The 10,696-nt window shown below is 44.4% G+C and overlaps 1 protein-coding gene and 1 long non-coding RNA gene across 18 annotated transcripts in view; one reads left to right on the top strand and one right to left on the bottom strand.

Moving 5' to 3' along the window:
• Positions 1-851: 851 nt before the first annotated feature.
• LOC108542123 (uncharacterized) lies at positions 852-1,907 on the bottom strand. Its single transcript, XR_001889171.1, has 2 exons — positions 1,638-1,907; positions 852-1,552 (listed from the first exon to the last, which is right to left on the bottom strand). It is a non-coding gene; the product is annotated as an uncharacterized LOC108542123 (long non-coding RNA).
• A 544-nt stretch (positions 1,908-2,451) lies between these two features.
• CLASP1 (cytoplasmic linker associated protein 1) overlaps positions 2,452-10,696 on the top strand; it is a 312,807-nt gene continuing 304,562 nt past the window's right edge. For all 17 annotated transcript variants that reach the window (XM_017891966.1, XM_017891965.1, XM_017891961.1 and 14 more), the window contains exon 1: positions 2,452-2,662. The gene's annotated coding sequence lies outside the window, so the exon portion shown is untranslated. The remainder of the gene's footprint in view (positions 2,663-10,696) is intronic.

The raw sequence follows: 10,696 nt of genomic DNA, 5'->3' as shown, positions 1-10,696 counted from the left end.
CACAAGTTGAATAAGGAGTTTGGTCTGTAACTGACAGTGAACAATCACGATAACTTACTATCTCTGTATCAGCCTAAAAGGATCTTGAAGAGATATTTGTACATTCATGTTCAAAGCAGTATTATTCACAATAGCCAAAAGGTGGAAATAACACAGATGGTATATACATACAATGAAATATTATTTAGTCTTAAAAGGGAAGGAAATTCTGACACATGCTACAACATGGATAAACCACAAGGAGATTATGCTATGTGAAATATGCCAGTCACAAAAAGACTAATACTGTATGATACCACTTTTTTTTTTTTTTGACACGGAGTCTCGCTGTGTCGCCCAGGCTGGAGAGCAGTGGCCGGATCTCAGCTCACTGCAAGCTCCGTCTCCCGGGTTCACGCCATTCTCCTGCCTCAACCTCCCGAGTAGCTGGGACTACAGGCGCCCGCTACCTTGCCCGGCTAGTTTTTTGTATCTTTTAGTAGAGACGGGGTTTCATCGTGTTAGCCAGGATGGTCTGATCTCCTGATCTTGTGATCCGCCAGTCTCCGCCTCCCAAAGTGCTGGGATTACAGGCTTGAGCCACCGCGCCCGGCCTGTATGATACCACTTACATGAGATACCTAAAGTAGTCACTCATACAGACAGAACTAGAATAGTGGTTACCAAGGCTGGCCGGAAAATGAGGAATGAGAAATTGTTTAATGGGTGCGGGCTTTGTTTTGCAAGATGAAAATAATTCTGGGGACTGGCTGCACAAGGTAAATGTACTTAATACTAACGAATTATTCACTCAAAAATGGCTAAGAGGATAAATTTTGTTGTGTCGATAAAAAAAATTTAAAAATCTATTTCATCTTTCTCATGAAATCTTACTTTTTTTCTCGTTTCTATTTTTCCCATTTCAGTTAGACTGATCTCTTCATTGTACTTTCAGTATGCCTCTTGAGCCTTTGCACCACGGTGTTTCTTCTCTGGAATGGTCTTCCATTATCACCCATCCATTTTCAAAAGGTTGCACGTGCTTTCGTCCCAAAGACATTACTTTACAGATCCAACCAGGAGTCGCACATTCCATGTCATCCCTATTCTTTGAAACCACAGACCTCTCTCCCTTTTCTACACTACACAGAAGGGCCTACACATGGCTTTCATGCTTTAGCTTAGCCTCTCCGACCATACCTCTTAAGACCCTGAGGATCAGGGGGCGTCATCTCACAGTTCTCCTGCACTTCTCTCCCATCCCAACACATACACATGATACTAGCAAGGAGCTCCGCACACAAGCTCCTCCAGTAAAAACGACGCACTAGGCAGTGCATCCCAACACATCAAATTACCGGCGCTCATAGGAGCCTGATGCGGCAAAACTGTGCGTCCTTCGGAATCCTTGAAAGCAGCACTAAAATTTGCAGTTTTCTACCCTCCAAAACACTTCCCAGGCCGGATGTGGTGACCCACTCCTGCAGTCCCAGCACTTTCGAAGACCCAAACAGACAGGTCACTTGAGGTCAGGAGTTTGAGACAAGGCTGGGAAACATGGTGAAACCCATCTCTACAAAAATACACAAAAAGTACTTGGGAGTAGTGGTGCGCGCCTGTAATTCCAGCTACTCGGGAGGCTAAGGCAGGAGGATCACGTGAGCCTGGGAGGTCGAGGCTGCAGTGAGCCGTGATCGCGCCCACTGCACTCCATCCAGCCTGGGCGACGGCGGTGAGATCCTGTCTTAAAAAAATAAAAGCCACCACTTTCCTACTTATTTTCCCAGGGAAACGCACGCGACGGAGGAGCGAAGGAGCGTTTATTTGTGGAGGGGCTCAAGTAAGAAACCCTGCTCGCAGGCCGACTCCAGGCTCTCCGAAGCCTTCTCCGGGCTGTCTCCCCTCCCCAAAAGGTAAAGAACCGTTAAAAAAGTTTACTTCCGGCACAAGCGTCCGCGCCTGCTCGGAAAAGGGAGAGTGGACGTACAGCTCTGTTACGGGAAGTCGCAGGGCACAATTTCCTTCATTGCAGTCGCCTTGTAGGCGGACGTCCCAACCCAGAAGTGAAAGACCGTTTCCTTCGAGTATCAGACCCCCGACCAAAGGAAGTTCCACTTGGACAACTTTTACCTAGGGTTTCCCGACTCCTCTTTAGCTCTTCCTATCACGCTCCCTGCTTGCTGGTGCATTGTTGCTGTGGCCACTTAGTTCCGACCTTCCTTGTGTAACTCGAGTTTTGTCGCAACTTTCCAAGGGGCTTAACTACACTCGGGCCACCCTTTCCTAAAACAAACAAACAAAAAACCCAAAACCTTTACCCTACGGGTACCCATCAGGGTCAACCAACGTTCTCCGTGAGGGGCAAAGCTCCCGGGGACTTTACGCCCGCGAAGCCTAACACGGCCAGGCCCGCGCGTGCGCAGGTCGTTACCATAGAGAGGCAACCGCCTCTCTGGTATCGGTTTACGCTCTCTATGGTGCAGCTGGGTCGGTGGCGGTAAGAAGAAAAAGGGGGACCGCACTGCGCAGGCGCCCTCGGCGTCTCTCTCGCTCTCGGTCTTTTTTTTTTTTTTTCCTTTTTTTTTTTTTTTAATCCCCGCACCAAGCGCTTAACCTCATTGGGGTGGAGGAGAAGGCGGCGGCTCTCTGGTCCGCAGCGGCAACAGTAACGAAAAACAGGGCTGTAAGTACCTGGTCAGGGGGTGGAGGGTCAGACCCGAGCCCTCCCGCGGCCCTGGCCCCTCCCGCGCAGTGGCGGGCGCCGGGTCTGGGTGGGGGCGATGTCCAGCGCTGTCATCGGCTCTTGGGTGCACTTTGGGGGGATGGGGCGGCTCTGAGGTGGGAGCCTGGCGAGGAGCGGGATGCGAGGGTTGTTTATCCAACCAGTAGGTCGCTGAACCCAGGCTGCTTTGCAGAGGGAGGGGATCGGCCGTGGGGTCAGTCGGCTTTGTGTGCCCCTCTGTGTTTCCCTTTTCCAGACCCCACCCGGGCCCCCTTCCTAACCCGAGTCTCCCCGGCCGGGTGGGAGAAGCCAGCGAGCCCGGGGCGCGTTTGAAAGGGAGGGAGGGGGCGAGGGAGAGAAACCCACAACAACTAGTCATCGGCGAGTGATGGGTGTGGAGAAAGATCCAGAGAGAAGGGGTGCCGGGAGGCGGGCGGCCCGGGCTCCCAACCGGGCCAGACAAAAGCTGCGCGAGCGGCGCTGAGCAGAGCGGCCGGCTTGATGGGATGCACAAGGTCCCCTTGGTCCCCGGGGCCTTCGAAGAGCTTCTTTCTGAAGCTGGGAAAGCGAACAAGTGCTGAGTTCAGCCTGTGCAGACTTCTCAACTTGCCTTTGTTGTTCTTTGGTATTGGCAGAGACGCTCTGACGAAGATGAGTGTGTGATCTTGCACGTTAGCCTGGCTAGATACAATGGAGCTAATCGAATTTTGCTTTCCATTTTACAAGCTGCTGGGATGAGTGTGGGGCTTTCCAGAGTTTAAATTATTACATAATATTTTTTAAAATAGTTGTTTCTAAAATTAAAAAAAAATTAATGTGGAGTCTGAAAGCACGCTGTGGTGAGTTTGCAGCTGAGTTTGCAGCTGGGTGAGTGAATTTCTGTGTAGTGGGGTGCTTTCATTAAATACTGACCATTCGTAGAAACTGTGAGCTCTTTAAACATGATACTTGAATTTGTAGATGTGGCAATGAGAGCTTCAGATTCTCTAGTCCTTTGGGAGACAGTGATGCAGAAGAGTCAGAAGCGAGAAATAGTTTAATGCCGCCATGTACCTTGGACCCTATTTGGGTGCCACAGTCTGTTTTCAATTCTGGCATTAGAAATTGTTTTTATTGCTATGATCATTTACGACGTTAACTGATCTTTCGATATGAGGGGTCCCGGACATTGCCTCTGTTTGCTCATCAAGGGAGTGGGAGAATAGCAACATTGATGTAGAGACCATATAGATAAAAAGTGGCACAGTGCCTCAGAGTACTGAATATTATTTATTTTTTACCTTTGTTAAGAAAGATTTAAATTTTGATGATTTGGTTATCTTGTCAAATTGTGTAATACACCTTTTTAGCAGTTGTTACTCAAATCTCAGTTTCTATAATTCATTGTTTATTATGGGTTAGATTGTAACACCATTTTAGACTTCTGAAGCTTTAGTTTTTATGAAGGAGTTTTCAGCCGTAGCTTTTAATTCTCCCAAGTAAGGTTAACCAAAGTCAGAACTCCTTAGAAAAGACTTTGTTGGTGGTGGAGGTATCAAATATTGTACCTCTGTGTTATAACTGAATTGGCAAATACAGAAAAGGCTTTTGCTAAGTTTTCACCATAAAGTTGTGTTAGAACGGAAAACCCAGATCTCCTAGGATGTCAGGCTTTTGAATTAACCTACAGATTAAACTTTATTTATGTAAAAAAGGTAAGCTTTTTTTTTTTTTTTAATTGATAGCAAGTGAAACTCTCAAGCCTGGTGTATTATGCTTCAGTAACTAGTGGGATAGATCTCTTTTAAGTGTAGTTCAGATGATGGGAACTTGCTTTTTATAGAGCAAGATTTCAGACGCTTAAAATAGTTTGACAGGGATGTTGAGAAATGATTGGCCAGAAGAGCATTAAGTTTGTCATTTAAGTGTGTTATATTTTGTTTACTCGTTTTATTTATTATTTATTTTTATTTTTGAAACAGAGTTTCGCTCTTGTCGCCCAGGCTGAAGTGCAATGGTGCAATCTCAGCTCACTGCAACCTCCACCTCCCGGGTTCAAGTGATTCTCCTTCCTCAGCCTCCTGAGTAGCTGGGATTACAGGCTCCCACAACCATGCCCAGCTAATTTTTGTGTTTTTAGTAGAGACAGGTTTCACCATGTTGTCCAGGCTGGTCTTGAACTCCTGACCTCCGGTGATCTGCCTGCCTTGGCCTCCCAAAGTGCTGGGATTCCAGGCGTGAGCCATCATGCTGGGCCCGTGTTCTGGTTTTAGATTGAGATTTTTTGCTTCAGTCTTGTTTATTTTCTTAAGTAGCTTAGTGTCATGATTTATAAGTTGAGTGAGATGGCTTCTTGGGCCTGAGACTTAAATTTACTGTTTGAGACCCGTCTATTCTTAACAATCTTCTTCTTAATAATTTTTAGATTATATATATTTTTATTTTGTAGTACTATTGGTAATAGAAACATTTAAGTGATTACAAATATTGGGTTCAACTGAGTTACTGAAACTGTCAGTTTTGGTTACTACATCCAGTTGTCAAATAGTGGAAACAGTAGACACAAGTAAAACTTAAATGTTTAAAACCAGAACATTTAAAAGATTTCCTAGAATACAAGAAAAGAGGCTGGGTGCAGTGGCTTACATCTGTAATGCTAGCATTTTGGGAGGCCAAGGCAGGTGGGTTGCATGGAGTTTGAGACCAACCTGGGCAACATGGTGAAACCCTGTCTGTCTACAAAAAATACAAAAATTAGCTGGGGATGGTGGTGTGCACCTGTAGTCCCAGCTATTCAGAGGAGGGGGAAATGAGGTGGGAGGATCGCCTGAGTCTGGGAGGCTGAGGGTACAGTGAGCCGAAATCATGCCACTGCACTATAACCTGGATGACAGAGTGAGACCCTGTCTAAAAACAAAAACAAAACAAGGGAAGGATCTGTTAGTCTTAAAAACAAAAACTAAGCGAAGTAGAAATCATTGATGATATAGTTTTTGGTTTGTAAGATGTAATTTTAAAAAATGAACTAACCGTTTTAGCCATTGCCAGCGGGGCATCATCGACAAAGTATGGGTATATGTGTTTGACTAAATGACCTCTAAAATGCCAGCATTTACTGCTTGTTTCTCGCTTGTTCTTCACCTCCCCAGGGCTTTTCTGCCCCTTTTATGCCCAGACCATTACTGCCACACAGTGATTTTCCTCCCCACATTCTTATGACAGCCCTCCTCCCACCTGCCCTCATGGATCCTAAAGATCTAGCTCACGTGTGCTCAAATGGTGACATTTCTTCCATAATACCTTTGTTAACTTCTGTCTTGTTTCCTGCCTGGAAGTTTCCTCACTCCTTGCTGCTTCCTGTTGTATATATCACCTTCCTGCTTGCTTAGATTCACTCTTGTGCATTTACTCTTCTCTAGATCTTTGAGGGCACAGGGAGTTTGTAGAACACAATTGGTGTCCTCTGTTGCTTACTAAGTGACTAAGTGACTTGTATAACTAATGGAAACTGTAGAATGTATGAAAGAGTAAACAAATGTATCCTAACATAGACTAATAAAATGTGAGCTTTGGAGGAGTTGTTAGAGGCCCAGTAGTCCAACATCCTTCCTTTTGTCTGCTACATTCTGATCATTGGTGTCAAACTGCAGGCATCTGTCTCTGGACAGGTCTTGGTTGCCAGAAATGTTTTTTTTTTTTTTTTTTTGAGACAGAGTCTTGCTCTGTCCCCCAGGCTGGAGTGCAGTGGTCGGATCTCAGCCCACTGCAAGCTCCGCCTCCCGGGTTCACGCCATTCTCCTGCCTCAGCCTCCCGAGTAGCTGGGACTACAGGCGCCCACCACCACGCCCGGCTAGTTTTTTGTATTTTAGTAGAGACGGGGTTTCACCGTGTTAGCCAGGATGGTCTCGATCTCCTGACCTCGTGATCCGCCCGTCTCGGCCTCCCAAAGTGCTGGGATTACAGGCGTGAGCCACCGCGCCCGGCACCAGAAATGTTTTTAGACTACTCCAGTCTGCTCCCTCCGTTTCACCTATTGACCTTACTTATACTTCCTGAAGCAACCTGAATTAAGTCTGTTTCTTCTTCACATAATAGCCCTTCATATTTCCCATGACAGATATCACACTTCTGGACTTGCTGATTGTTTATTAAACTCTCTCTTGAATTGAGCACCAGGTACCAAGAGGGTACAGTTGAAGAGACATCCATGGCCCCTGCACTTCAGGGGCTTGCAGTCTAGTTACGGAGACAACTATAACATGAATCGATGGCTGGTTATAATGCAAGTATGCAAACAGCCCTAAATCGTTAGTTCTTTCCTGGTTTGTTATGGCTCACCATGCTTTCTTTAGGGAACTCTGTTTTTTGTTTTGTTTTGTTTTGTTTGAGACGGTTTTGCTCTGTTGCTCGAGCTGGAGTGCAGTGGCATGGTCACGGCTCACTGCAGCCTTGACTTTCTGGACTTAATCAGTCTGCCTGCTTCAGACTCTTGAGTGGCTGGGACTACAGGCATGCGCCACCACACCTGGCTAATTTTCTAAATTTTGTTTTAGAAATGTTTTGTAGAGATACGGTCTCACCGTGTTGCCCATGCTGGGCTCCAACTCCTGGGCTCAAGTCATCCTCCTGCCTTGGCCTACCAAAGTGCTAGGAAGCCCGGCCCAACTGTTTTTTTTTTTCCCCTGAGATGGAGTCTTGCTCTGTCGCCCAGGCTGGGGTGCTGTGGCGCGATCTCGGCTCACTGCAGCCTCCATCTCCCAGGTTCAAGCAGTTCTGCCTCAGCCTCCTGAGTAGCTTGGGACTACAGGCGTGTGCCACCATGCCTGGCTAATTTTTGTTGTGTTTCTAGTAGAGATGGGGTTTTACCATGTTGAGCCAGGCTGATCTCAAACTCCTGGCCTCAGGCGATCTCTGCCCGCCTCAGCCTCCCAAAGTGCTGGGATTACAGGCGTGACCCACCGCCCCTGGCAGTTGTTATTGTTGTTTTAATGTCCTTTAAATGCAGTGTCTGAAACAAAACAGAAGATACGACCTGAGCAGAATATACAGCTGTTTTCTTAGGTTAGGAAACTGAATCAATGATTTTCGAATTTCCTTGTGCATTCTGGCTCTGCCACTTACAAGTGCTATGATTTTAGGCCAGCTAAATAATCTCAATAATTTTAGTGTCTTCATCTTTAAACCGAGGGTGAGGGGAGGGCAGTGTTAGTTGTAGCACCTACCTATAGGTTGTTGTCAGGATTAAATGAGATAATACATGTAAAGTGTTGAGGGCAGTGACGGGTATGTGTTAAGTGGGTAATACGTGGTAGGAGTTAATAACCATGTAGTAATAGTTGCAGTAATCAAGTCACTGGAATCTCTTTGGGACCTTGTTAAAATACAAGCAGCCTGGCCTCATTTTATTATCTTCTACCTAGAGAATTTGTATGGTACCTGGGTGACCACAGTTTTAACAGTCCCCAGATGATTCTTAGATGACCCAGAGGTAGAGAACTCTGCACTTTACATGCTTGATATCATTAGCTTTTACAAATTAAAATTTTAAAATTTCCCACGTAATAGATGAATAGATCTTCCTGAAAGATTCAAACAATGCAGATACAGGTAAAGGCATGGCTCCCAATTTCAGAGTCCTGGAAAAACACTCACTTAACCAGTTTGGAATGTATCCTTCTACACATTGTTACCCTTTTTTTGGTAAATTTATAAATAAATGTCTTCATAATAATAATGGCCAGATTTAAAAGATAAAAATGATTTTTAATGCACTTTTGCAATCATAATCTTGGTTCCCCTCCAAGTCCTATGAGATGGGTAGGGGAAATAGCATCACAATCCTATCAATTTGCAGATGAGAAATCAAGGTCTGCAAGTGAAATTCGCCCTGATTGATCTAGAATGAGAACTGGGCCTTCTGTCTCCCAGCTTAATGTCCTTTTCACGTGAACCGCACTGTTTCCTAGCTGCATCATCTCGGCTTATATTGAAGTTGTGGCTCATGAAGTCTTCTAGTCTTTTTGCCATGCCAATAGCTGTCAAATCAGATTTCCTCCTTTCCCTTAGTGCGTATATACTTGCTTTTAGAAAAATACTACTTTTAGAGTAAAGAAAAGAAAACAAAGGAAAAAAAGTAAATTCAAGGTTTTATATTTTTGTGTATCTGTTAAGATTGATCTTTTGGGGACAGAAATCTAGAACTGGCCTTGTGGCCATCTGATAGCATGGTGCGTTTAGGTAAGCCTGTCTTCATTTAGGATAGCTGAGGTCAGTGGAGGACTTTTCCTCACTGCTGTCCAATTAACTCTCCAGGCAGAATCAGTTAAATTTATTTAGTCTTACTCCAATAATGTAGCAATAATATGGAAAGTTGAGAGACCAGTGGAGGAAAACCACATGAAACCATTTCAACGCGAGCTGTTACTTCCCAGTGTGTCACTCCTTGAGACTGTCCATGTGACCATTCTTTTTGTAAGTAATTTTAGGTCTTCTATGTTTTATGAATGGTTTTCTTATAATTACATAGTATACGTAATTTTAAGTTTTAATAGCTTTGTCATTTTGAGTTAATATGGCAAATGTTGGTAAACTGTTTGAGATTTTTTGTGAGACAGGGTCTCACTCTGACGCCCAGGCTGGAGTGCAGTGGCACGATCTCGGCTTACTGCAACCTCTGCCTCCCAGATTAAAGCAATTCTCTTGCCTCAGCCTCCCAAGTTGCTGAGATTACAGGTGTGTGCCACCATGCCCGGCTCATATTTTTAGTAGATACCGGGTTTCACCATGTTGGCCACGCTGGTCTCGAACTCCTGACCTCAAGTGATCCACCTGCGTCAGCCTCCCAAATGCTGGGATTACAGGTGTGAACCACTGCGCCTGGCCTGAGAGTTTTGACATGAAGATTTTCTTTCTTTCTTTTTTTTTTTTTTTTTAAGCGAAAAGATACTTGCTCTGTCACCCAGAGTGGAGTGTGGTAGTATGGTCATGGCTTACTGCAGCCTTGACCTTCCACCTCAGCCTCCTGATGGGCTGGGATTAGCAAGGTGTATGCCACCACCCTTGCCAATTTTTGTATTTTTTGTAGAGACAGGGTCCCACTATATTGCCCAGGCTGGTCTCAAACTCCTGATCTCAAGCAATCCTCCTGCCTCACTGTCCCAAAGTGCTGGGATTATAGGCATGAGCCACTGTGTCTGAGTAGTTATTTATTTATTTATTTTTTTATTATATGTAATCCAATAGTGACTGTCATTTTTGTATAGTTTCTCTTGTGTTATTCCCTTAGGATAAATTCAAAGAAGGGGGATTATTGAATTGAAGGGTATTTATGACCTTTTTTTTTTTTTTTTTAAAGAAGCAGAGTCTTGCTATGTTGCCTAATCTACTTGAACTCCTGGGCTCAGTTATCCTCCCGCCTCAGCTTCCTGAGTAGCTAGGACTGTAGGTATACACCAGCACATCCAACCTCATATTTATGACTTAATACGTATTGCCACTGGCTTACCAAAAATTTGTACCATTTAGTAATTTTCCCAGCAATCTAAGGATGTGTTAGTTTCACAAAAATGTTACCAACTTCTGGTGAATATAATTTAAGTATATTTTGCTATTATATGAGGTGTAGCTGGTACATTATTTTATTTTCATTACTTTTGTATCTATTTTAAAAGAATAAGCAATCATGAGGGCTTTCAGTATGAAGGAACTGTACGAAACTCACATTGGGTATTACATGCAGGTGGTCTCTGTTACTTCCTTGGTGTCCAATCCTGTCTGGCATGACCAAAATTATTGCATTTCTTGATGGGCATAGAGGCGAATGCAGCCTTTGCTTTGTGGGACAGATTGTTGGAGTTGTCCACATCAGAATGTGATCTTATTACATTTTTGTGGCCTACCTTCTAGTGTTTCTTTAAACAGTTGTGTGCTAGGCTCCTGTGTAAAATATTTAGTAATCAGAATATCTGTGGATGTGGGCAATACCTGTTTTTTTTTTTTTTTTTTTTTTTTTTTTT

This window comes from Rhinopithecus bieti, unplaced genomic scaffold, assembly GCF_001698545.2.
Source record: "Rhinopithecus bieti isolate Rb0 unplaced genomic scaffold, ASM169854v2 scaffold_19969, whole genome shotgun sequence".
In the NCBI taxonomy this organism is placed as follows: domain Eukaryota; kingdom Metazoa; phylum Chordata; class Mammalia; order Primates; family Cercopithecidae; genus Rhinopithecus; species Rhinopithecus bieti.
Note: the sequence above shows the minus strand (reverse complement) of the source record. Positions and strands in the feature narration are given on the sequence as shown.